The following is a 26,838-nucleotide window of genomic DNA, read 5'->3' as shown; positions in this document are numbered from 1 at the left end:
CGAGTCATTCGATCGGTCCAGCACCGTGGCCGGGCCATTCGCCCGGCCAAAGCAGAATCTCCCTCCAGCATCAGCGCAGAGGAAGGAGAAGAACAACAACAACAAATCATACTGACAAGGAAGAAAAAGGGTCTTCGTCTCCCTGCATCCATCGCCCATCTGAGGACCCAAACGGCCAGTGCGAATGGACCTCCAGTCACCATAGCCCGCGACCTCGACGAGATCCGGGGATCCCCACCCCGCTGGCTCCTAGACGAAGCCCACAGCCTCGACTGACCGCGAACGGAGCCCGGAGAAACTTATTTCCACGCGACACCACCGCAACGGCCTCGGCAGCGTCATCCTCAACCCTAACCCTACCACACACACCTAGCGGATAGACCCGAGGTTCCCCCTCCCTCCTGCGGCCGGAGTGGCCGATGGAGAGAGAGGGAACAGGCGGCGCCACCGGCGGCGCGCAGGAAACCCTCGTCGCCTCCTTGGCCTCCTGCGATCCTACTTTCACGGAGCGATCGTGCTTTGCTTTCGTACTGTGACACTTGTTTGTTGGGCGACAGGATTGTTTGCGTCACGGCGGTGCTTTTGAATATGGGTAATCTCGTAGTCCGATCGTCAAACGGCACCATACTGTGGCAGTGCATCGACCACCGCACATACATGTTCCTTCCTACTCCTAGCATGAAGCTCGACATAAACTACAAGACACGTACCACGACCATGCCTTCTCCCTTCAGTGGCTTGATGTCGCCTTATAACTTGTCCCTAACTTTCATGTCTTTGTTTGAGTAGTTATACTAGTTCTTGAAGATATGGTTGAACCCTATATGATTTTTTAGTTGGAAACAGGAAAAATAAAATGAAAAAAATTGACCGGAAGCTTCCACAAACCGCCCGAAACCGAATGGAAGGTTCTAAAACAGGAGCTAGTGGGCCGTCCCAGAAAAAACGCCCCCCTCTCGCGCGGCTGGAGTAAGTTGGAGCAGAGGTCGGCCCAAAAAAGAAAAAGAAAAAAAGGTCGGCTCAAAAAACAAAAGTTGGAGCAGAGGTCCTTCCGTCGACGAATCCAGCGGCGGCTCAAAAAACAAGATTCTGCTTGTTTCGAAGGTATCCCTTCTCCTTCTCCGGTCGAATTTTGGTTGCTTGGATTGTCCGAGATCTAATTCAAAATCTTTGGTTGTACTATACGGATAGTTCAACTAACCCACCCAGTTCCTTAGAGCGATTCCACCACAGTAATCTGGCGCAGTTTCTATGGTATTTTTGACCTAGCTTCCAACTCCGATCTATTGTGTACGGATAGCCCAATCCCTCCATTTGTCTGGCAACCATACCGATCCACTAGTTGTGTAATCAGATCAATCAGTGTTAGTTGAATCTCATTCGTTGCTGCTCAGGCTGGATAGAAAAAATCGATGATGAAAAACAAGCGGCGGCTGGTGAGAGGCGATGAAGAGCAACGCCCTTACAAAAGGGTAGCTAGGCCAAGTGAGTCCATGCTGTTTCCCTTCTCCTGCAAGCACACATCCACAATAGTAAAATTGACGCTTCTGTTAACTGTATCACACATGATTTTATTTTCAATTAACTAGCTTTGTGTGGTACCTTCGTAGCTAGATTGGACGTCTCGAGTGAATCCAGTCCAGGCGCCCTGAGTGAACTCAGTGAGCAAGTAGTTTCAAGATTGCGTAGGAGTGTCGTGTCGCTTGCTTCGTTCGACGGTTAGTGATTATACTTGCTGTTAATACTTTCTCATATTGCCTGTTTTTAGTGACCAGTTATTTTGTCTGCACGCTTGACTTTCTCTCTGTGCGTAGGTGATACCAAGTTACGTGAATGCACAGGCATATGCATTGAAACCTCATGTTCTAATTCTGAAGCTACAATCCTGACATCCAGACGGTTGATTCCACCTACTCACCCAGCTGCAAGTTTGAATGTAACTTTTTTCTCTATTCTTTTCCTTGGTTATTAGTTATGCTTATATATATGTTGCACCTGTAATCATTAATTCACCTTGCGCTCATTTCAGATTAAAGTACGCCTTCCGAATGATCGGATTGTCACTGGGTGGATAGAGGATCCTAAGATATATGTTGATTTTTTCATTGTCAACATCAAGAACGTGTCTGGAGTTGATGCCGCAAGTCTTGATCGTGACATGCAGTTTGAGCCTCATACGAAGGTAGCAGCTGTATGCCGCTGTTTCAGTTCTGGATTTTTAACAGCCACAAGTGGACTAAATCTTGCCTCTCCAACGAGTGAGAAAATCGTAAGCACGTGCCGGATCCACGAGGTGAGCTTCTTTTGTACAGTTTCAGCCATTATGAATTGCATGCATTTTCTCTGTGTAACTTCATTGTCACTTCTGTGCTAGGCGGGTATTGGAGGCCCCCTTGTTGATTTTGATGGCAACTTTGTCGGGATGAACTCCTCTCGTACCAAAATGGAGAAGACTGCTTACGTGCGAAGGGAGGGAATTTTTCGATTCTTGGTGCTTCATGGGAAGGTCAGGTATGTACACTTGCAGTATTGATGAACTGCCCTTCCCTCTTTGGCTTACTCATGCTTCTCTCTTACTGCATCCTATTCTACACATCCCTTCTATTTTTATTTGAGCTTGTGTGCAAGGTGTGTCATTCTCAAAGCCAAAGAGAAGGTTCCAAGGTTTACGAGTTTATATCCCAAAAACTGTACCATTAGCTATTTTTCTACTCATGTGTTTCTTTTCTTAAATTGTTTAGATCTGCACTGCACTAGATTAAGGTTGTTATTTTAATGCCGGCGCTAATACATATTTCTGTTGCACTTGAACTTACATTTAACAAGAAGACCCATGGGGAAATTGTTTAAGATTTTCTTACATTTCTCTGCTGTGAAATATCTGTAACTATTTGGCTCCCTTGTTCTAAATTTCCCTTGTTTAATACTAGCTCATTTTTTGTATGTGGTTGCGATACATTGCCTTCGTGGATTTATCACTTTGAGTTTTCTGCGTTTCGCTGCAGTGTTAGAGTTAAGGAAGGGTTTGATGATTCTTCAAGGGCAAGAATGAACAGTGAGATGAAAGCAGTTAGGCCAAGTGAGTCCATTTCTGCTTCCTTTTCCTGACTATTCATAGTAGACCGTTCTATTAACTGCATCACACATGATTTTATTTCAATTAACTAGGTTTGGGTGCTAAGTCCGTAGCGAAATTGAGTAAATCAACAAAAGGCGCCTTGAGTAACCAAGTACTTTCCAGATTAAGCATGAGTGTTGTGGCGCTGGCCTCGTTCTATGGTTGGTGATTATACTGTTAATAATTTCTCATGTTACCTTGTTTTTGATGATCAGCTATTCGTTTGCATGTATGACTCTCTCCCTCTCCAGGTGATACCCAATTACGCGAATGCACGGGCACATGCATCGAAAGCTCATGTCCTGATGCCACGTGTTTCCTGACATCGATAAATTTGATTCCTTATACTTGGCGGTTAGGGAAGATCACTGAAAGTTTGACGGTAACCTTTTCCGGATTATTGGTTATGCTAATATATATGCTGCACCTGTAATGATTAATTCAGTACAGCCATTACCCTGTGCTCATTTCAGATTAAAGTACGCCTTCCTGATGATCAGATTGTCACTGGGTGGATAGAGAATCCTGAGATATATGTTGATTTTTTCATCGTTAAAATCAAGAACATTGATGTTATTGATCCCACCCATCTATATCATCTAAGTCTTGATCGTGCCACGCAGTTTGAGCCTTATAGGAAGGTAGCAGCTGTATGGCGCTGTTATGATTCAGGAGAATTAAAGACCACAAGTGGAGTAGATCTTGCCTCTCTATGCGCTCTTACAGATGAGAAAATGTTAAGCACATGCCGAATCCATGAGGTGAGCTAGCTGCTTTAGTTTGTACGGTTCAAATATATAACTGCTGTATGATGGTATGAATGGCTTATATCATTCTGTGTGCTGATGCATATCCTTAGTTTCAGGAATTATTAATTGCATTTTTCATGCATAACTTCATCCTCATGTTTGTGCTAGGTGGGGATTGGAGGTCCCCTTGTTGATTTTGATGGCAACTTTGTTGGGATGAACTGCTCTGGTACCAAACAAAGAAAGACCCCCTACGTACAAAGGCCTTCAATTCGTGAATTCATGTGGTTTCGCGCGATGGTCAGGGATGCACACTTTCAGTATTGATGAACAAACACTCTGTTTGGCTTACCCATACTTCTCTCTCACTGCATCCTACACTACTCCTCCCTGCCCTATTTCTATTTGAGTTTGTGTAAGAGCAGCTTCCGAGATTTACAAATTTATCCCCAAAACTACCTCATTAGCTATTTTGTACTTGTGTTTTTTTTACTTTTTTTACATCTCCTGTCCCAACATAAGTGTCGCTGATTTAGTGCAACATTAGTACAAAGTTGTACTAAGTCTGCGGCACTTATTTTGGGACGGAGGGAGTACATTACGATTGTTAAATTAATCTGGCGGTAATGCATATTTCTGCTACACTCTAAACTTGCATTTAAACAGACCCATGGAGAAATTGTTTTATATTTTTTTAAATTTATCTGCTGTAAAGTATATGCAACTATTTGGTATATTTCCCTTGTTTAATACTCTCATTTTGTGCATGGTATGTGTCTCTTGATATCTTCTTTTTGTGGATTTATCACGGTGAGTTTCCTACATTGTGCTGCAGTGTTAAGGAAGAGGTTGATGAAGCTGTAACTGCAAGATTTAAAAGTCGTTATGGAGATTCAGCTTTCCTCAGGGCAGGAGGTGAGCAAATTTATTTCATAGGATATTGGCTGTTTAGGCCAGAATGAGACAGCCCTGGACCCAAGAGGCGCGGCTGTCCTTTGACAGCCGTTGAACCACAGGGAGGAAGATGAGACGGGAAGTTAGATTGTGTTCCCCATACTGGGTCTATGGTCAAGCTGAATGGTAGCCTCCCCATTTTTATGTGATAAATGACCTAACTGGAGATTATGGGGATCCTATCCACTCACTTGGTGTGTGGTCATATACTGTTAGTACATAGCAAAAACATACAGACTGATTAGTACTAGCATTATGTCTTCACAATTTTATTTATTTGATAATCTAGGTGAATGCCTGCTTGTTGCTATGAAATCATAAAAATAAATTTAGTCATGCATGTGGCGCATCAGTCTGCAAAACTATTGGCACAGAAACTGACTTGGAGTTAGGAAAACAAGATAACATAGAAATATCAAAACTGTGAGGCATACTCATATGACATACTCCTCCCGTTCCATAATACAATAGCGTTTTTGACACCACTAGTTTAAAAAACGCTCTTATATTATGGGACGGAGGCATAGCCAGTCCCAAGCCCGGATAAAGGAGGAGGGTTGTGATAGGCTTGGCGAGCCAACGTAAAAACTAGCCAGTCCCACGGGTATGAAACACATTTGAGCGAGAGTAGTACTAGGATGGGTGACCTCCTGGGAAGTTCTCGTGAAAGGGTTTCATATCTAAGGGTTGTGATAGGCTTGGCGAGCCAATGTAAAAACTAGCCAGTCCTTTGGGTATGAAACCTATTTGGGCGAGAGTAGTACTAGGATGGGTGACCTCCTGGGAAATCCTCGTGAACAGGTCTCATATCTAGACTACCCCAACTTGTTTGGGACAAAAGGCTTAGTAAGTAGTAGTAGTAGGGAGTATTTGGCAAACCCTTAAACAAGATGTGGAAATGGTGCGATGGAAGAAGGAAGATGGAACATCACAATCACACCTTTTTTCTTGGAATACATATTGAAACTACAATGGCCTACGTTGAACCCTTGGCAGCCAATACATTTTAACTTATTTTGCTGAGTACATTATGTTGCACACGCACACTTTAAAAACTTTATCAAACACTTTTAACTGGTGCATCATGCTAGGCGGGCAATACATAAATCTTCTCGATGATACATTCAAGAAGGATATCTTGAGAAAACCATTGGGAGGTTTTGGATTAGAAATGGATCGAAGTGCCTACTCACTTGCTTCAGAATCAAGCAAACTTCTTGCTTCAAAAATGAATCGAAGTGTTGTCTCACTTGCTTCATTCAATGGTGATGACTCTGTTATACAGTACTTACTTGTCCATGTTTTAATTGATCAATGATTGATAACTGAAATAATTATCTCTGTAGGATTTGCAAAAAAAAATTTCTTGCTCAGGTGTATTTATAAAGAGCGAAGCATGCTCTGCAACAATTCTGACTTCAGCAAGTTTGGTTAGAGTTCCTGGCAGTTCACACATGATCGATGATAACTTGAGGGTTGTTACTGCTAACTGCTATCAATTTTTTTTTTCATTTCAGATACTGGTTAACATAACGTTATCATTGCAGATTGAAGTTTGCCTTCCAAACCAATTTCGAGTCGTAGGGATATTAAACTGTTATAATTTACACTACAATGTCGCCCTTGTTGACATCATGGGATTCTGGCATCCTCGGACAATAAAAATCCATGGGCATCCAGTTACCTCATCTATGGACGTAATAGCTGTGGGCAGTCTTTTTGCGTGTCGCAAACTAATGGCTGACGAGGGGAAGGTATTGATTGGCAAACAAAGCAAACTTGACTGCAAAGAACTTTGTGTCTACAACAACAACAACAACAACAGAGCCTTTAGTGCCAAGCAAGTTGGGGTAGGCTGGAGGTGAAACCCATAAGATCTCGCAACTAACTCATGGCTCTGGCACATGGATAGCGAGCTTCCATGCACCCCTGTCCATAGCTAGCTCTTCGGTGATACCCCAATCCTTCAGGTCTCTCTTAACGGACTCCTCCCATGTCAAATTCGGTCTACCCCACCCTCTCTTGACATTCTCCGCACGCTTTAGCCATCCGCTATGCACTGGAGCTTCTGGAGGCCTGCGCTGGATATGCCCAAACCATCTCAGACGATGTTGGACAAGCTTCTCTTCAATTGGTGCTACCCCAACTCTATCTCGTATATCATCATTCCGGACTCGATACTTCCTCGTGTGGCCACACATCCATCTCAACATACGCATCTCCGCCACACCTAACTGTTGAACATGTCGCCTTTTAGTCGGCCGACACTCAGCGCCATACAACATTGCGGGTCGAACCGCCGTCCTGTAGAACTTGCCTTTTAGCTTTTGTGGCACTCTCTTGTCACAGAGAATGCCAGAAGCTTGGCGCCACTTCATCCATCCGGCTTTGATCCGATGGTTCACATCTTCATCAATACCCCCATCCTCCTGCAGCATTGACCCCAAATACCGAAAGGTGTCCTTCTGAGGTACCACCTGACCATCAAGGCTAACCTCCTCCTCCTCACACCTAGTAGTACTGAAACCGCACATCATGTACTCGGTTTTAGTCCTACTAAGCCTAAACCCTTTCAATTCCAAGGTTTGTCTCCATAACTCTAACTTCCTATTTACCCCCGCCCGACTATCGTCAACTAGCACCACATCATCCGCAAAGAGCATACACCAAGGGATATCTCCTTGTATATCCCTTGTGACCTCATCCATCACCAATGCAAAAAGATAAGGGCTCAAAGCTGACCCCTGATGCAGTCCTATCTTAATCGGGAAGTCATCAGTGTCGACATCACTTGTTCGAACACTTGTCACAACATTATCGTACATGTCCTTGATGAGGGTAATGTACTTTGCTGGGACTTTGTGTTTCTCCAAGGCCCACCACATGACATTCCGCGGTATCTTATCATAGGCCTTCTCCAAGTCAATGAACACCATATGCAAGTCCTTCTTTTGCTCCCTATATCTCTCCATAAGCTGCAAAGAACTTTGTGTCTCCACCTGTAAAATCACCAAGGTATTTCTTGTGGACTTCCCCAATACCTCTAACTTGCCAAAAAGTTATTACCGTTGGAATACTAACATAAGCTATCGCTACATCTATCAAACGATATATGTGTTTAACTCTTGTATGTTATTACTTTTGTTTTGCTAGGCTGGGATTGGGGGCCCTCTTATTGACAATGATGGGAATTTTATTGGAATGAACTTTTATGATGAGGAAGAAACTCCATTCCTGCCGAGGGACGTTATTCACCGCCTCTTATTGAACTTAAATAAAAAATGGTATGTCTTGTTTTTAATAAAAGAATCTTGTAGGTTTTAGGGAAGTTGTCCTATGTATATTCATCTCTAGTTTTCACATAGTTTAATCATTTTCACTTCAACATAATTTTGGCCCAATTGTGTTTGACTGATATGACAACTTGTGTGTGCCCCCAAAGTGTAATACTGTACACTGATGTAGTGATGTAATTGTACATGATGCCGGTAACTTAATTCATTGGCGTGTTCTGTTGTTATCTGCCATTATCACTCTTAATGCCATACTTACCCGTACGCTCTCATCGTGCTCTTATATCCTTGCCTATTTTTTAATGCATTAAGCTGGTATGTCATTGGTTTAAACTAACTCGTTTCCTTGTGCTAAAATTGATTTCGGGTGTACTTGCAGGACTAGTGCAGATGGTACTGTTGTCGAGGGTGTTGAAAACAGGTATTCTTTCTTAAGTACGGTATCTACATATTGTTTGAGATAGTTTATTCAGTAACTCTTATGCTTTTTGAAATATGGCTGATCAACCACACAAATGGTTGTTGCCTGGCGGGACACACAGAAACACTGACACTGTTGCACCGATTGATGGAAACAAGTATTCTTTCTTACACATGTTAATACTATCTATCTGTAACATTGTTTAGAATAAATCTCTTCATTGACTTGTGCTTTCTTGCTCATGACAGATGGCCGTTGCCTGAGCCACGCTACATTGGTCGTAGAGCCAACCCTTTGCCACGTCAGAAATGGCCTCTGCCTCGCCGAAGGCCTCTGCCTGCGTGATGTCACGTTGGTTGTATAGCTGACGATCACCGCTAGTATTGATGATGTTTTCTTGTCCGTTGGTGCTGGGACATCCATTCTTAGCTGCTCGAGTACTAGTGGTATTAATATGGAAAACGCTTCACGCCAGCGTGCTGGCTGAAGATTCGGCCGGTCGCTTTCGACGCGCGCTCGCTGGCTGTGGCCCCACGTGATTTACTCCAGGAATCTTATCGTTGCATACGTTTCTTTCTCAACCGCACCTCTTGTCCCATCTCTTCTCCCCCCGCTCACGCTCGAGACACCATGGATGGCACAACCCGAGCAGGTTTCCTCCGCTTCTCTTCATCTCAAACCTCCACCCCTGACTAGCTGTTGCACGGAAGCTCTCGCCGCTTCGTTTTTTTTTTTTTGCGGAGGCCATGGCCGACTTCGAGCTGCCCGGAAACGCACCCCATGCATCGGCGAGCTACAAGCAGCATCAGCGAGGAAGTTTTTGCTGTCACCGGCGATTTTTGCAGATGCTACAACGGTTGCTGAGACCGGTGCCATGGCTTGGTGCAATCTTCAGGGGGAGAGCGAGGTGCCCTGCTCCCTGCTGGATCCGGGGAAGATGACGTGCTGCAATCGTCTTACCAGGAGCTGCAACCAGCCACTAGAGGGCTACAACGGGTATCCTGAAGGAGCTGGAACCAGCCATGGGGGTGCTACGAGCAGGGCCGGGCCGCCAAAATCCGGGGCCCTGTTCGAAACTAAAAAATGCGGCCCTATCTTGCTATAAAAATGAAGTAACAAGCAACTATAATGTATATGTATCTCGCAGAATTTTTTTATATAGTGTATAATATAAGATGTACTAATTAAATTCTGTTCTTTCTTTTCTCTTGCGCTTATATGGACCAGACTGATTTTTCCTCATGATGACTCAAATCTAAAAAAGATGAATAGAAGTTATACAATATCATATATCAATTGAAGATCATGCGTTAATATTTTACAATTAAACGAACCGTCTAACTCACCTACTTTTGGGTCTTGTCTAGACTGTGATCTTTAACCGAGGAGGTAAAAACCAATCTGTAACGAAGTAACGTTTTCTACGAAAATAATTAGGAAAATAGGAATTAGGAGTAGGAACCGAAGTTAATCGGAAAGGAGGATTCGCTAAGCACCTGGAGGCTGGAGTCGGTCAGCCGGTCATGGATAGGTCCGATGAAGCGATCTCGTTTCCTGCAGCAACAGCGAAGGAACTGCAGCGGACTCAAGCATCGATCCTAGAAAATTGGGAGAGGCAGCTACGAGGCAACAACATCAGCTCGATTCTGATCGTCTGATGAGGCGAAGGCGACAACCGATGAGACGATCTCGTCTCGTGTTGCGCCGCGGACGGGACTGCTGTTGCGGTTTCAGATCGAGGCGATCCCGATCGACTGCTGGAGCGATCCCTTGTTTTTAGACCGAGCAGTTTCCTTACTCTGAGAACATCGAGCGATCCTTTTTCCATCGAGCGATCGAGGCACCAGCGCTCGACGGCCTCGACTCGGCCCAACTCCAGAGCCGAGCGGCCCAATGCGGCAGAGCCTTGGCATTTTTTTAGAAATACTATGCCTATATAAAAATTTTGGGGCCCCTCAAAATTATGGGCCCTGTGCGGGCCGCACATTTGGCACCACTATGGGCCCGGCCCTGGCTACAAGCACGTCGACGAGATACAACCGGGGGGAAGAATTCCCGGTGCTGCAACCATTACGGCGGCAAGTTGGAACTAGCGCAGCGGCAAGCTGGAGCCGAAGGTGGGCGATGCTACAACCGAGAAACGGCGAGCCGCCTCCCCATCTCTTCTTCCCACTTCAGCCACGGTGACACGCACGAACTCCCCGAAGATGCCGTGAGTTTGTCATGGTCACCCCCAGGACGCGCACGACGATCGTGCTACTAGGAGATGCGGTGAATTGGGCCACGGCCACGCAAGCCGCGGCGGTGTTCCCTCGGGATGCTAAAACGATGCACCATGGCCACCCGAAGACTGTGCTACAACCAGCATTAGCCGGAGCTGGAGATGGCGACCACAGATGTTGCAACCGGCTGGCAATCGTCGATGCTGGAGCGAGGTGTTTTCGGTACGAGGGCTAGTCAAGGTTGCTGCAACCGGCATCAGAGAAAGCTACAATCGGTGTGAAAAAAAAATCTTCAACCGAAGGGATGACGGAAGCGCGGGCCGACACCACATAAGCTGCAACCGGTGTTTGAGAAAGCTACAACCACTGATGAAAAAAGCTTTAACCGGCAACAAAAAAGGCTTCAACCGGAGGTGACATAAGCTATGAACGACACAAAAAAGCTACAATCGGCGTATGAGAAAGCTTCGATCGATGCGGTGAGCTGACGATGGTGCCAGAGGTGACACCGGTGAGAGGCCGACGATACACGGTGGTGTCGCGACGAGACGACGAAGAAGCTACGACTGGCCGGCGAGAAGCTGCAACCCTTATCGTTGGCTGACCAGCAAGCACGATCGGTTGCCGGCGAGCGCGGCGCCGCGAGAGGATGGCGAGCGCGAGGCGCGGGTGGCCGGCAAGAGCGGGAAGCCGAGGACGACACAGGCGGGGGTGATCGTTGGTCATGAGCGTGTTGGATGGCGCGAGTGGAACGGCCCTGTGGTGCCGGGCTGCACGGGGATGGGAACGTCCCTGTGTTGACTTTTTTACATTTGCGGTGACCAGCGAATCCTATGGATGTTATGCGTTGAATCGCGCGGATGCGCTGCGACCAGCCAAGTTTTGGGTCGGCACGCCGGCGCCTATTAGCGCCCAAAAATATTGCTTTCTCTTTGACGGATGATACGTCTCCAATGTATCTATAATTTTCGATCGTTCCATGCTATTATATTATCTGTTTTGGATGTTTAATAGGCATATATATGCTATTTTATATGATTTTTGGGACTAACCTATTAACCTAAAGCCCAGTGCCAGTTTCTGTTTTTTCCTTGTTTTTGAGTTTTACAGAAAAGGAATACCAAACGGAGTCCAATTGACCTGCCAATTTACGGAGACTTTTTGTGGACCAGAAGAAGCCCCCGAAGCAAAAGAATTGGGCCAGAAGAGTCTCGAGCAAACCACAAGGGTGGAGGGCGTGCCCTACCGCCCCGGGAGGGCGCTCCACCCTCTTGGCTGACTCGAAGAAACCCCCCCCCCCCGACATGAAACCGACGCCAAAAATTCCTATAAATACAGAAACCCCCGAAAAGAAACCTAGATCGGGAGTTCCATCGCCGCAAGCCTCTGTAGCCACCAAAAACCAATCGGGACCCTGTTTCGGTACCCTGCTGGAGGGGGGGATCCCTCACCGGTGGCCATCTTCGTCATCCAGGCGCTCTCCATGACGAGGAGGGAGTAGTTCACGCTTGGGGCTGAGGGTATGTATCGGTAGCTATGTGTTTGATCTCTCTCTCTCTCTCTCTCTCTCTCTCTCTCTCTCTCTCTCTCTCTCGCGCGCGCGCGCGCACGCGCGCGCGCGTTCTTGTTATGGCACGATCTTGATGTACCGCGAGCTTTGCTACTATAGTTGGATCTTATGATGCTTCTCCCCCTCTACCTTATTGTAATGGATTGAGTTTTCCCTTTGAAGTTATCTTATCGGACTGAGTCTTTAAGGATTTGAGAACACTTGATGTATGTCTTGCATGTGCTTATCTGTGGTGACAATGGGATATTCACGTGATCTACTTGATGTATGTTTGGTGATTAACTTGCGGGTTTAGTGACCTTGTGAACTTATGCATAGGGGTTGGCACACGTTTTCTTCTTGACTCTCCGATAGAAACTTTGGGGCACTCTTTGAAGTTCTTTGTGTTGGTTTGAATAGATGAATCTGAGATTGTGTGATGCATGTCGTATAATCAAACCCACGGATACTTGAGGTGACATTGGAGTATCTAGATGACATTAGGGTTTTGGTTGATGTGTGTCTTAAGGTGTTATTTTACTACGAACTCTAGGGTTGTTTGTGAAATTATAGGAATAGCCCAATGGATTGATCGAAAAGAATAACTTTCAGGTGGTTTCGTACCCTACAATAATCTCTTCATTTGTTCTACGCTATTGGTGACTTTGCAGTGAATCTTTGTTGCACGTTGAGGGATTGTTATATGATCCAATTATGTTATTATTGTTGAGAGAACTTGCACTAGTGAAAGTATGAACCCTAGGCTTTGTTTCCAAGCATTGCAATACCGTTTTTGCTCACTTTTGTTACTTGCTACCTTACTGTTTTTATATTTTTAGATTACAAAAACCTATATCTATCATCCATATTTCGTTTGTATCACCATCTCTTCACCGAACTAGTGCACCTATACAATTTACCATTGTATTGGTTATGTTGGGGACACAAGAGACTCTTTGTTATTTGGTTGTAGGGTTGTTTCAGAGAGACCATCTTCATCCTACGCCTCCCCCGGAATGATAAACCTTAGGTCATCCACTTGAGGGAAATTTGCTACTGTCCTACAAACCTCTACACTTGGAGGCCCAACAACGTCTACAAGAAGAAGGTTGTGTAGTAGACATCAACGAACTCCTGCTAGTAATAGTAGTAGTATGACTAGTGTTTTGTAGGTGGTTGGCTGTGAGTCCTTGATGTCTACTACACAACCTTCTTCTTGTAGACGTTGTTGGGCCTGCAAGTGCATAGGTTTGTAGGACAGTAGCAAATTTCCCTCAAGTGGATGACCTAAGGTTTATCAATCCGTGGGAGGCGTAGGATGAAGATGGTCTCTCTCAAGCAACCCTCCAACCAAATAACAAAGAGTCTCTTGTGTCCCCAACACACCCAATACAATGGTAAATTGTATAGGCGCAATAGTTCGGCGAAGAGATGGTGATACAAGTGCAATATGGATAGTAGATATGGGTATTTGTAATCTGAAAATATAAAAACAACAAGGTAACTAATGGTAAAAGAGAGCGTAAATGGTATTGCAATGATAGGAAACAAGGCCTAGGGTTCATACTTTCACTAGTGCAAGTTCTCTCAACAGTAGTAACATAGATAGATCATATAACAATCCCTCAACATGCAACAAAGATTCACTCCAAAGCCACTAATAGCGGAGAACAAACGAAGAGATTATGGTAGGGTATGAAACCACCTCAAAGTTATTCTTTCGGATCGATCTATTCAAGAGTTCGTACTAGAATAACACCTTCAGACACAAATCAACCAAAATCCTAATGTCACCTAGATACTCCATTGTCACCTCAAGTATACGTGGGCATGATTATATGATATGCATCACACAATCTCAGATACATCTATTCAACCAACACAAAGTACTTCAAAGAGTGCCCCAAAGTTTCTACCGGAGAGTCAAGACAAAAACGTGTGCCAACCCCTATGCATAGGTTCATGGGCGGAACCCGCAAGTTGATCACCAAAACATACATCAAGTGGATCACGTGATATCCCATTGTCACCATAGATATGCACGGCAAGACATACATCAAGTGTTCTCAAATCATTAAAGACTCAATCCGATAAGATAAATTCAAGAGGAAAACTCAATTCATCACAAGAGAGTAGAGGGGGAGAAACATCATAAGATCCAACTATAATAGCAAAGCTCGCAATACATCAAGATCGTGCCATAGAGAGAACATGAGAGAGAGAGAGAGATCAAACACATAGCTACTGGTACATACCCTCAGCCCCGAGGGTGAACTACTCCCTCCTCGTCATGGAGAGCGCCGGGATGATAAAGATGGCCACCGGTGATGGGTTCCCCCTCCGGCAGGGTGCCAGAACGGGCTCCCGAGAGGTTTTTGGTGGCTACAGAGGCTTGCGGCAGCGGAACTCCCGATCTATCTTCGTATTCGATGGTTTTAGGGTATATGGGAATATATAGGTGAAAGAAGTCGGTCGGGGGAGCCACGAGGGGCCCATGAGACAGGGTCGCACCCAGGGGGTGGGCGCGCCCTCCTATCTCCTAGCCTCCTCGAAGCTTCCCTGGCTTGTACTCCAAGTCTCCCGGATCATGTTCGTTCCAAAAATCACGCTCCCGAAGGTTTCGTTCCGTTTGGACTCCGTTTGATATTCCTTTTCTGCGAAATACTGAAATAGGCAATAAAACATCAATATAGGCTAGGCCTCCGGTTAATAGGTTAGTCCCAAAAATGATATAAAAGTGTAAAGTAAAGCCCATAAACATTCAAAATAGATAGGATAATAGCATGAATGCTTCATAAATTGTAGATACGTTGGAGACGTATCAGCATACCCAAGCTTAATTCCTGCTCGTCCTCGAGTAGGTAAATGATAAAAGAAAGAATTTATGAAGTGTGAATGCTAGCAGGTGCACAAGTTTGATCAATGATAATTTCAATCACCTTTTCTAGCATGATTATATGTCATAACAGTAGTTCATCTCATAAAACTTCTCATGAACAAGTAACAAGCTATTCACATGTTAAAGCATAGACCATAAACTTTCTTGAAAACTAGCAAACTTCGTTCTCAGTCATCAAACAATTGCAATTCATCTTATTTTCAGGAAGGGTCTATGTCAGAGCTTTGATTTAGCAAACTCCACATACTCAACTATCATATAGTCTTCTACAATTTCTAACACTCACGCAATACTAATGGTTATGGAGTTTCATCGGACACTGAGAAAGATAGGGGCTAATAGTGTTGCCTCCCAACGTATTCACCTTTGGGTGATGTCAACAATAATAGTTCATGCTAACTTACATCCAATTGGATATATATATCAGGATCTTCCCAAAACGAGGTGCTTGCCAAAGGATAAAATAAAAAAGGGAAAGGTGAAGATCACCTTGACTCTTTCATAAAGTAAAAGACATAAAGTAAAAGATAGGCCCTTCGCAGAGGGAAGCAGAGGTTGTCATGTGCTTATATGGTTGGATGCACAAAATCTTAATGCAAAAGAACGTCACTTTATATTGCCCCTTGTATATGGACCTTTATTATGCAGTCCGTCACTTTTATTGCTTCCATAACAAGATCGTATAAAGCTTATTTTCTTCACACTAATAGATCATACATATTTAGAGAGCAATTTTTATTGCTTGCACCGATGACAACTTACTTGAAGGATCTGACTCAATCCATAGGTAGGTATGGTGGACTCTCATGGCAAAACTAGGTTTAAGGATATTAGGAAGCACAAGTAGTATCTCTACTTGGTGCAAGGAATTTTGGCTAGCATGAGGGGGAAAGGCAAGCTCAACATGTTTGAATGATCCATGACAATACACTTTAACTGAGATGTGCGAAAACATAACCCATTACGTTGTCTTCCTTGTCCAACATCAATTCTTTAGCATGTCATACTTAATGAGTGCTCACAATTATAAAAGATGTCTAGGATAGTATATTTATATGTGAAATCTCTCTTCCTTGAATATTCTTTCAAGAATTGTTCAAATGACCAATACAATGCTTGCTAACCTTCAATAAATTAACAACCTCTACTTCTTAGATGTGAAGTCATTACTCCCCATGGTATAAGCAAATGAGACATATATAATTTCAGATTTATGACAATCAACTCATTCAACCATTTACTCATAGGATATAAGTGAAGCACACAAGTAAATGAAAATCTACTCCAAAAAGATATAAGTGAAGATCAATGAGTAGCTAAATAATTATGCAACTATGTGAAGACTCTCTCTCATTTAAGAATTTCAGATCTTGGTATTGTATTCAAAAAGCAAGCAAAACAAAATAAAATGACATTGCAAGGATAGCACAACTCATGTGAAGAAGCAAAAACTAAGGTTCAACCGATACTAACCGATAGTTGTTGAAGAAGAAAAGTGGGATGCCTAACGGGGCATCCCCAACATTAGGTGATTGAGACTTCTTGAAATATTATCTTGGGGTGCCTTGGGCATCCCCAAGCTTGAACTTTTGTGTCTCCTTAATTTCTCTCATATCATGGTTTCTCTTTTTATCAAAAGCTTCATCCACACCAAACTCAACAAGAACTTGTGAGATAGGTTAGTATAAACCAATGCAAAACCTTATCATTTTCTACTGTAACAAATCACTAAAATTATTATTCAACATTGCATACTAAATGCCTATGCATATTTAATACTCCTATCCTCAAATATAATCATTAAACAAGCAAACATATGCAAACAATGCAACCATAACAGCAATCTGCCAAAACAGTACAGTCTGTAAAAGAATGCAAGAGTATCAATACTTCCCTAACTCCAAAAATTATGAGAAAAATACTACGCTGTAGAAGATTTATCAGAGCTCAATATGGAAAAAGTTTCAACATTATATCATTCTCTGAATTTTCTAGGGAATTTTTGCAACAGCGGTAAACTTTCTGTTTTCAAACAGCAACATGTATACTAGCAAAATAAGCAAGGTAAAGGCTATCCCTGACATTTTTATTGAAAATAAAGATGCAAAACATTATTCTAAATAACAGAAAGCAAATACTAACAAAATAAAAGGACGCTCCAAGCAAAACACATATCATGTGGTGAATAAAAATATAGCTCCAAGTAAAGTTACCGATGAACGAAGACGAAAGAGGGGATGCTATCCGGGGCATCCCCAAGCTTAGGCTTTTGGCTATTCTTGAATATCTTGGGTTGCCATGGGCATCCCCAATCTTAGGCTTTTGTCTATTCTTGAATATATTGGGGTGCCATGGGCATCCCCAAGCTTAGGCTCTTGCCACTCCTTATTCCATAGTTCATCGAATCTTTACCCAAGACTTGAAAACTCCACAACACAAAACTCAACAGAAAACTCGTAAGCTCCGTTAGTATAAGAAAATAAAACCACCACTTAGGTACTGTAATGAACTCATTCTAAATTCATATTGGTGTAATATCTACTGTATTCTAACTTCTCTATGGTTCATACCCTCCGATACTACTCATAGATTCATCAAAATAAGCAAACAACACATAGAAAATAAAATCTGTCAAAAACAGAACCGTCTGTAGTAATCTGTATCAAACGTATACTTCTGGAACTCCAAAAATCCTAAACAATTAGGAAGACCTAAGAAATTTGTGTACCAATCCAGAGCTAAAAGAATTAGATCAGAATCACGTCTATGTGCATTAACAAAACTAATTTACTGGATGCAAAAGTTTCTGATTCTCAGCGGGATCAACACAACTATCACCGTAAGCTATCCTAAAGGTCTTACTTGGCACTTTATTGAAACAAAAGCTATAAAACACGATTACTACAGTAGCATAATCATGTGAACACACAAAAACAGTAAGGATAAATATTGGGTTGTCTCCCAACAAGCGCTTTTCTTTAATGCCTTTCAAGCTAGGCATGATGATGACAATGATGCTCACATAAAAGATAAGAATTGGAACATAACGGGAGCATCATGAAGCATATGACTAGCACATTTAAGTCTAACCCACTTCCTATGCATAGGTATTTTGTGAGCAAACAACTTATGGGAACAATAATCAACTAGCATAGGAAGGTAAAACAAGCATAGCTTCAAAATTTTCAACACATAGAGAGGAAACTTGATATTATTGCAATTCCTACAAGCATAAGTTCCTCCCTCATAATTATTTTCAGTAGCATCATGAATGAATTCAACAATAAAACAACACATAAATCATTCTTTTAATGATCTACAAGCATAGAAATTTTATTACTCTCCACATAAGCAAAATTCTTCTCATCAATAGTAGTGGGAGCAAACTCAACAAAATATTTATCATGTGAGGCATAATCCAATTGGAAACTAAAATCATGATGACAAGTTTCATAGTTATCGTTATTCCTAATAGCATACAAGTCATCACAATAATCATCATAGATAGCAACTTTGTTCTCATAATCAATTGGAACCTCTTCCGAAATAGTGGAATCATTACTAAATAAAGTTGACACTCTTCCAAATCCACTTTCATATTCATCACAATAAGATTCATCATCCTCCAAAATAGTGCGATCACTACTTCCTAAAGTTGACACTCTTCCAAACCCACTTTCATTAATATAATCATCATAAATAGGAGGCATGCTTTCATCATAATAAATATTCTCATCAAAACTTGGGGGACTAAAAATATCATATTCATCAAACATAGCTTCCCCAAGCTTGTGGCTTTGCATATCATTAGCATCATGGATATTCAAGGAATTCATACTAACAACATTGCAATCATGCTCATCATACAAAGATCTAGTACTAGACATTTTAATGCATTCTTCTTCTAGCACTTGAGCACAATTTTCCTTTCCATCATTCTCAAGAAAGATATTAAAAAGATGAAGCGTATGAGACAAACTCAATTCCATTTTTTTTGTAATTTTCGTTTATAAACTAAACTAGCGATAAAAGAAGAAACAAAAAGATTCGATTGCAAGATCTAAAGAATATACCTTCAAGCACTCACCTCCCCGGCAACGGCGCCAGAAAAGAGCTTAGTTGACGGGGTGTGAGTGCCGCTTACCTAGCCTCCCCGGCAACGGCGCCAGAAAAGAGCTTGATGTCTACTACACAACCTTCTTCTTATAGACGTTGTTGGGCCTGCAAGTGCACAGGTTTGTAGGACAGTAGCAAATTTCCCTCAAGTGGATGGCCTAAGGTTTATCAATTCGTGGGAGGCGTAGGATGAAGATGGTCTCTCTCAAGCAACCCTCCAACCAAATAACAAAGAGTCTCTTGTGTCCCCAACACACCCAATACAATGGTAAATTGTATAGGTGCACTAGTTCGGCGAAGAGATGGTTATACAAGTGCAATATGGATAGTAGATATGGGTATTTATCATCTGAAAATATAAAAACAGCAAGGTAACTAATGGTAAAAGTAAGCGTAAATGGTATTGCAATGATAGGAAACAAGGCCTAGGGTTCATACTTTCACTAGTGCAAGTTCTCTCAACAGTAATAACATAGATAGATCATATTACAATCCCTCAACATGCAACAAAGAGTCACTCCAAAGCCACTAATAGCGGAGAAAAAACGAAGAGATTATGGTAGGGTACAAAACCACCTCAAAGTTATTTTTTCGGATCGATCTGTTCAACAGTTCGTACTAGAATAACACCTTAAGATACAAATCAACCAAAACACTAATGTCACCTAGATACTCCATTGTCACCTCAAGTATCCGTGGGCATGATTATACGATATGCATCACACAATCTCAGATACATCTATTCAACCAACACAAAGTACTTCAAAGAGTGCCCCAAAGTTTCTACCGGAGAGTCAAGAAGAAAACGTGTGCCAACCCCTATGCATAGGTTCATGGGCGGAACCCGCAAGTTGATCACCAAAATATACATCAAGTGGATCACGTGATATCCCATTGTCACCACAGATACGCACGGTAAGACATACATCAAGTGTTCTCAAATCATTAAAGATTCAATTCGATAAGATAACTTCAAGAGGAAAACTCAATTCATCACAAGAGAATAGAGGGGGAGAAACACCATAAGATCCAACTATAATAGCAAAGCTCGCGATACATCAAGATCGTGCCATAGAGAGAACACGAGAGAGAGAGAGAGAGAGATCAAACACATAGCTACTGGTACATACCCTCAGCCCCGATGGTGAACTACTCCCTCCTCGTCATGGAGAGCGCCAGGATGATGAAGATGGCCACCGGTGATGGGTTCCCTCTCCGGCAGGGTGCCGGAACGGGCTCCCGAGAGGTTTTTGGTGGCTACAGAGGCTTGCGGCGGCGGAACTCCCGATCTATCTTCGTATTCGATGGTTTTAGGATATGTGGGAATATATAGGCGAAAGAAGTCGGTCGAGGGAGCCACAAGGGGCCCACGAGACAGGGGTGGGTGCGCCCTCCTATCTCTTGGCCTCCTCGAAACTTCCCTGGCTTGTACTCCATGTCTCCCGGATCATGTTCGTTCCAAAAATGACGCTCCCGAAGGTTTCATTCTGTTTTGACTCCGTTTGATGTTCCTTTTCTGCGAAATACTGAAATAGGAAATAAAACAGCAATATGGGCTGGGCCTCCGGTTAATAGGTTAGTCCCAAAAATGATATAAAAGTGTAAAGTAAAGCCCATAAACATTCAAAATAGATAGGATAATAGCATGAATGCTTCATAAATTATAGATACGTTGGAGACGTATCAGTCCTCCATTCTGAACCATTCACTTTGTGTCTCTAGAGTTCTGTTATCATTGAAACCAATTAATGTTAGGGTTAATTATCCTTTTGCCCTCAATGGTGTCCATGTGCTCAGTTTTGCCCTTAGTTGTGAATCGTGCTCAGTTTTGCCCCTAGATTGTGCACAACTACTATGACGAGGCCAAACGGGCAGTTTTGAGTCCATTTCGTCTATTGCCGTTAGTGGTAGTGGGTCCGGAGTTTACTGGTGGGACCACATGGACGTGGGTCCGGAGCTTACATGTGGGACTGCGCAACAACATCCTGATACGTCCATTTTGCATCATGCTTTTATATCAATATTTATTGCATTATGGGTTGTTATTACACTTTATATCTCAATACTTATGGCTATTCTCTCTTATTTTACAAGGTTTACCATGAAGAGGGGGAATGCCGGCAGTTGGAATTCTGGCTGGAAAAGGAGCAAACATTGGAAACCTATTCTGCACAGCTCCAAAAGTCCTGAAACTCCACGAAACAACTTTTTTGATTTAATAAGAATTTTTGAGCGAAAGAAATATGCCAGGGGGCCCACACCCTGTCCAGGAGAGAGTACGACGCCCCCTATAGGGCGCGCCCCTATCTCCTGGGCCCCCTGGTGGGCCTCCGGCGTCCATCTTCTACTATATCATCGCTTTTACCCTGGAAAAAATTGTGGGCAAGCTTACGGGACGAAACTCCGCCGCCACGAGGCGGAACCTTGGCGGAATCAATCTAGGGCTCCGGCAGAGCTGTTCTGCCGGGGACACTTCCCTCCGGGAGGGGGAAATCATCACCAACGTCATCACCAACGATCCTCTCATCGGGAGGGGGTCAATCTCCATCAACATCTTCACCAGCACCATCTCCTCTCAAAACCCTAGTTCGTCTCTTGTATCCAATCTTGTATCAAAACCACAAATTGGTACCTGTGGGTTGCTAGTAGTGTTGATTACTCCTTGTAGTTGATGCTAATTGGTTTACTTGGTGGAAGATCATATGTTCAGATCCTTTATGCATATTATTACTCCTCTGATTATGAACATGAATATGCTTTGTGAGTAGTTACGTTTGTTCCTGAGGACATGGGTGAAGTCTTGCTATTAGTAGTCATGTGAATTTGGTATTCGTTCGATATTTTGATGAGATGTATGTTGTCTTTTCCTCTAGTGGTGTTATGTGAACGTCGACTACATGACACTTCACCATTATTTGGGCCTAGAGGAAGGCATGGGGAAGTAATAAGTAGATGATGGGTTGCTAGAGTGACAGAAGCTTAAACCCTAGTTTATGCGTTGCTTCGTTAGGGGCTGATATGGATCCATATGTTTAATGTTGTGGTTAGGTTTACCTTAATACTTCTTTTGTAGTTGCGGACGCTTGCAATAGGGGTTAATCATAAGTGGGATGCTTGTCCAAGTAAGGGCAGTACCCAAGTACCGGTCCACCCACATATCAAATTATCAAAGTACCGAACGCGAATCATATGAACGTGATGAAAACTAGCTTGACGATAATTCCCATGTGTCCTCGGGAGCTCCTTTCTCATTATTAGAAATTGTCCAGGCTTATCCTTTGCTACATAAAGGATTGGGCCACCTTGCTGCACTTTATTTACTTTATTTACTTGTTACTCGTTACTATTTATCTTATCACAAAACTATCTATCACCTACAATTTCAGTGCTTGCAGAGAAAACCTTACTGAAAACCGCTTATCATTTCCTTCTGCTCCTCGTTGGGTTCGACACTCTTACTTATCGAAAGGACTACGATTGATCCCCTACACTTGTGGGTCATCAAGACTCTTTTCTGGCGCCGTTGCCGGGGAGTGTAGCGCTTTTGGTGAGTGGAACTTGGTAAGGAAACATTTATATAGTGTGCTGAAATTTTCTGTTACTTGTCACTATGGAAACTAATCCTTTGAGGGGCTTGTTTGGGGTATCTTCACCCCAACCAGAAGAGCAAAGAGTTGCTCCTCAACCTACTGAACTTTATGAAAATATTTACTTTGAGATTCCTTCGGGTATGATAGAGAAACTGCTAGCTAATCCATTTGCAGGAGATGGAACATTGCATCCCGATTTACACCTTATCTTTGTGGATGAAGTTTGTGGATTATTTAAGCTTGCAGGTATTCCCGATGATGTTGTCAAAAGGAAGGTCTTCCCTTTATCTTTGAAGGGAGATGCATTGACATGGTATAGGCTATGTGATGATACGAGATCTTGGAATTATAAGCGATTGAAGTTGGAATTTCACCAGAAGTTCTATCCTATGCATCTTGTTCATCGTGATCGTAATTACATATATAATTTCTGGCCTCGCGAAGGAGAAAGCATCGCTCAAGCTTGGGGGAGGCTTAAGTCAATGTTATATTCATGCCCCAATCATGAGCTCTCTCGGGAAATGATTATTCAGAACTTTTATGCTCGGCTTTCTCTTGATAATCGCAACCTGCTCGATACTTCCTGTGCTGGTTCTTATATGCTGAAGACTATTGATTTCAAATGGGACTTATTGGAAAGAATTAAACGCAACTCTGAAGATTGGGGTTCCGACGATGGTAAGGAGTCAGGTATGACACCTAAGTTCGATTGTGTTAAATCTTTTATGGATACCGATGCTTTTCGTGGATTTAGCGCTAAGTATGGACTTGACTCTGAGATAGTAGCTTCTTTCTGTGAATCTTTTGCTACTCACGTTGATCTCCCTAAAGAGAAGTGGTTTAAATATAATCCTCCTGTTGAAGTGAAAGTAGTTGCACCTATTACAGTCGAAGAAAAGACTATTACCTATAGTGATCCTATTGTTCCTACTGCTTATGTTGAAAAACCTCCTTTTCCTGTTAGGATAAAGGATCATGCTAAAGCTTCGACTGTTGTTCGTAAGAGTAATACTAGGACTTATACACCTCCTGAGCAAATTAATGTTGAACCTAGTATTGCTATGGTTAAAGATCTCTTGGATGAGGATTTAGATGGGCATGTTATTTCTTTCTGTGGTGAGACTGCTAATATTGCTAGACCAGATACTAAGACACGTAGACCTGTCGTAGGCATGCCTGTTATTTCTGTTAAAATAGGAGATCATTGTTATCATGGCTTATGTGATATGGGTGCTAGTGCTAGTGCAATACCTTATACTTTATATCAAGAAATTATGCATGACATTGCACCCATTGAATTAGAAGACATTGATGTTACTATTAAGCTTGCTAATAGGGATACCATTAAACCCTTTGGGATTGTTAGAGATGTTGAAGTTTTGTGTGGGAAGGTTAAATACCCTGCTGATTTTCTTGTTCTTGGTTCCCCACAAGATGATTTTTGTCCCATTATTTTTGGTAGACCCTTCTTGAATACGGCTAGTGCTAAGATTAATTGTGAAAAGAATATTGTCACTGTTGGCATAGATGGTATGTCTCATGAGTTTAATTTCGCTAAGTTTAGTAGACAACCTCGTGATAGGGAACCACCTAGTAAGGATGAAATTATTGGTCTTGCTTCCATTGTTGTTCCTCCAACTGATCCGTTAGAACAATATTTGCTAGACCATGAAAACAATATGTTTATGAAGGAAAGAGAGGAAATAGATGAAGTGTTCCTTAAACAGGAACCTATGCTGAAACATAACCTTCCCGTTGAAATTCTTGGGGATCCCCCTCCACCCAAGGGTGATCCCGTGTTTGAACTCAAACCATTACCTGATAATCTTAAGTATGCTTATCTTGATGAAAAAGAAATATATCCTGTTATTATTAGTGCTAACCTTTCAGAGAAAGAAGAAGAAAGATTATTGAAAACTCTGAAGAAGCACCGAGCAGCTATTGGATATACTCTGGATGATCTTAAGGGCGTTAGTCCCACGTTATCCCAACACAAAATTACATTGGAGGACGATGCCAAACCAGTTAGAGATCCTTAACGACGACTAAATCCCAAGATGAAGGAAGTGGTAAGAAAGGAGATACTAAAGCTCCTTGAGGCAGGTATTATTTATCCCGTTGCTGATAGTGAATGGGTAAGCCCTGTCCATTGTGTTCCTAAAAAGTGAGGTATTACTGTTGTTCCTAATGATAAAGATGAATTGATCCCGCAAAGAATTATTACAGGTTATAGGGTGGTAATTGATTTCCGTAAGTTAAATAAAGCTACTAAGAAAGATCATTACCCTTTACCTTTTATTGATCAAATGCTAGAAAGACTATCCAAACACACACATTTCTGCTTTCTAGATGGTTATTCTGGTTTCTCTCAGATACCTGTGTCAGCGAAGGATCAATCTAAAACTACTTTTACTTGCCCTTTTGGTACTTTTGCTTATAGACGTATGCCTTTTGGTTTATGTAATGCACCTGCTACCTTTCAAAGATGCATGATGGCTATATTCTCTGATTTTTGTGAAAAGATTTGTGAGGTATTCATGGATGACTTTCTCGTTTATGGATCCTCTTTTGATGATTGTTTGAGCAACCTTGATCGAGTTTTGCAGAGATGCGAAGACACTAGTCTCGTCCTGAATTGGGAAAAGTGTCACTTTATGGTTAATGAAGGCATTGTCTTGGGGCACAAGATCTCCGAGAGAGGTATTGAAGTTGATAAAGCCAAAGTTGATGCTATTGAAAAGATGCCATGTCCCAAGGACATAAAAGGTATAAGAAGTTTCCTTGGTCACGCCGGTTTTTATAGGAGGTTCATTAAGGACTTTTCTAAAATCTCTAGGCCTCTGACTAATTTATTGCAAAAAGATATTCCTTTTGTCTTTGATGATGATTGTGTAGAAGCATTTGAAGTACTTAAGAAAGCTTTGATCACTGCACCTATTGTTCAGCCACCTGATTGGAATTTACCTTTTGAAATTATGTGCGATGCTAGTGATTATGCTGTAGGTGCTGTTCTAGGGCAAAGAGTCAATAAGAAATTGCATGTTATCCAGTATTCTAGTAAGACTCTTGATACTGCCCAGAGAAATTATGCTACTACTGAAAAAGAGTTCTTAGCAGTTGTGTTTGCATGTGATAAGTTTAGACCTTATATTGTTGATTCCAAAGTTACTATTCACACTGATCATGCTGCTATTAAATATCTTATGGAAAAGAAAGATGCTAAGCCTAGACTCATTAGATGGGTTCTCTTGCTCCAAGAATTTGACTTGCATATTATTGATAGAAAGGGAGCTGAGAACCCCGTTGCAGATAACTTGTCTAGGTTAGAGAATGTTCTTGATGACCCACTGCCTATTAATGATAGCTTTCCTGATGAACAATTAGCGGTCGTTAATGCTTCTCGTACTGCTCCTTGGTATGCTGATTATGCTAATTACATTGTTGCTAAATATATACCGCCTAGTTTCACATACCAGCAAAAGAAAAAGTTCTTTTATGATTTAAGACATTACTTCTGGGATGATCCACACCTTTATAAAGAAGGAGTAGATGGTGTTATTAGACGTTGTGTGCCTGAGCATGAACAGGAACAGATTCTACGCAAGTGTCACTCTGAATCCTTATGGAGGACACCACGCTGGAGATAGAACTGCACACAAGGTACTACAATCTGGTTTTTATTGGCCTACTCTCTTCAAAGATGCTCGTAAGTTTGTCTTATCTTGTGATGAATGTCAAAGAATAGGTAACATTAGTAGACGTCAAGAAATGCCTATGAATTATTCTCTTGTTATTGAACCGTTTGATGTTTGGGGCTTTGATTATATGGGACCTTTTCCTGCCTCTAATGGTTATACACATATTTTAGTTGCTGTTGATTACGTTACTAAGTGGGTAGAAGCTATTCCAACTAGTAGTGCTGATCAT

The 26,838-nt window shown here is 42.3% G+C and overlaps 1 pseudogene; it reads left to right on the top strand.

Moving 5' to 3' along the window:
• Positions 1 to 978: 978 nt before the first annotated feature.
• Positions 979 to 9,706, top strand: LOC123138317 (uncharacterized; annotated as a pseudogene).
• Positions 9,707 to 26,838: the final 17,132 nt, after the last annotated feature.

Source organism: Triticum aestivum, chromosome 6B, assembly GCF_018294505.1.
Source record: "Triticum aestivum cultivar Chinese Spring chromosome 6B, IWGSC CS RefSeq v2.1, whole genome shotgun sequence".
Lineage (NCBI taxonomy): Eukaryota > Viridiplantae > Streptophyta > Magnoliopsida > Poales > Poaceae > Triticum > Triticum aestivum.
This window is presented reverse-complemented; position numbering and strand designations above follow the sequence as displayed.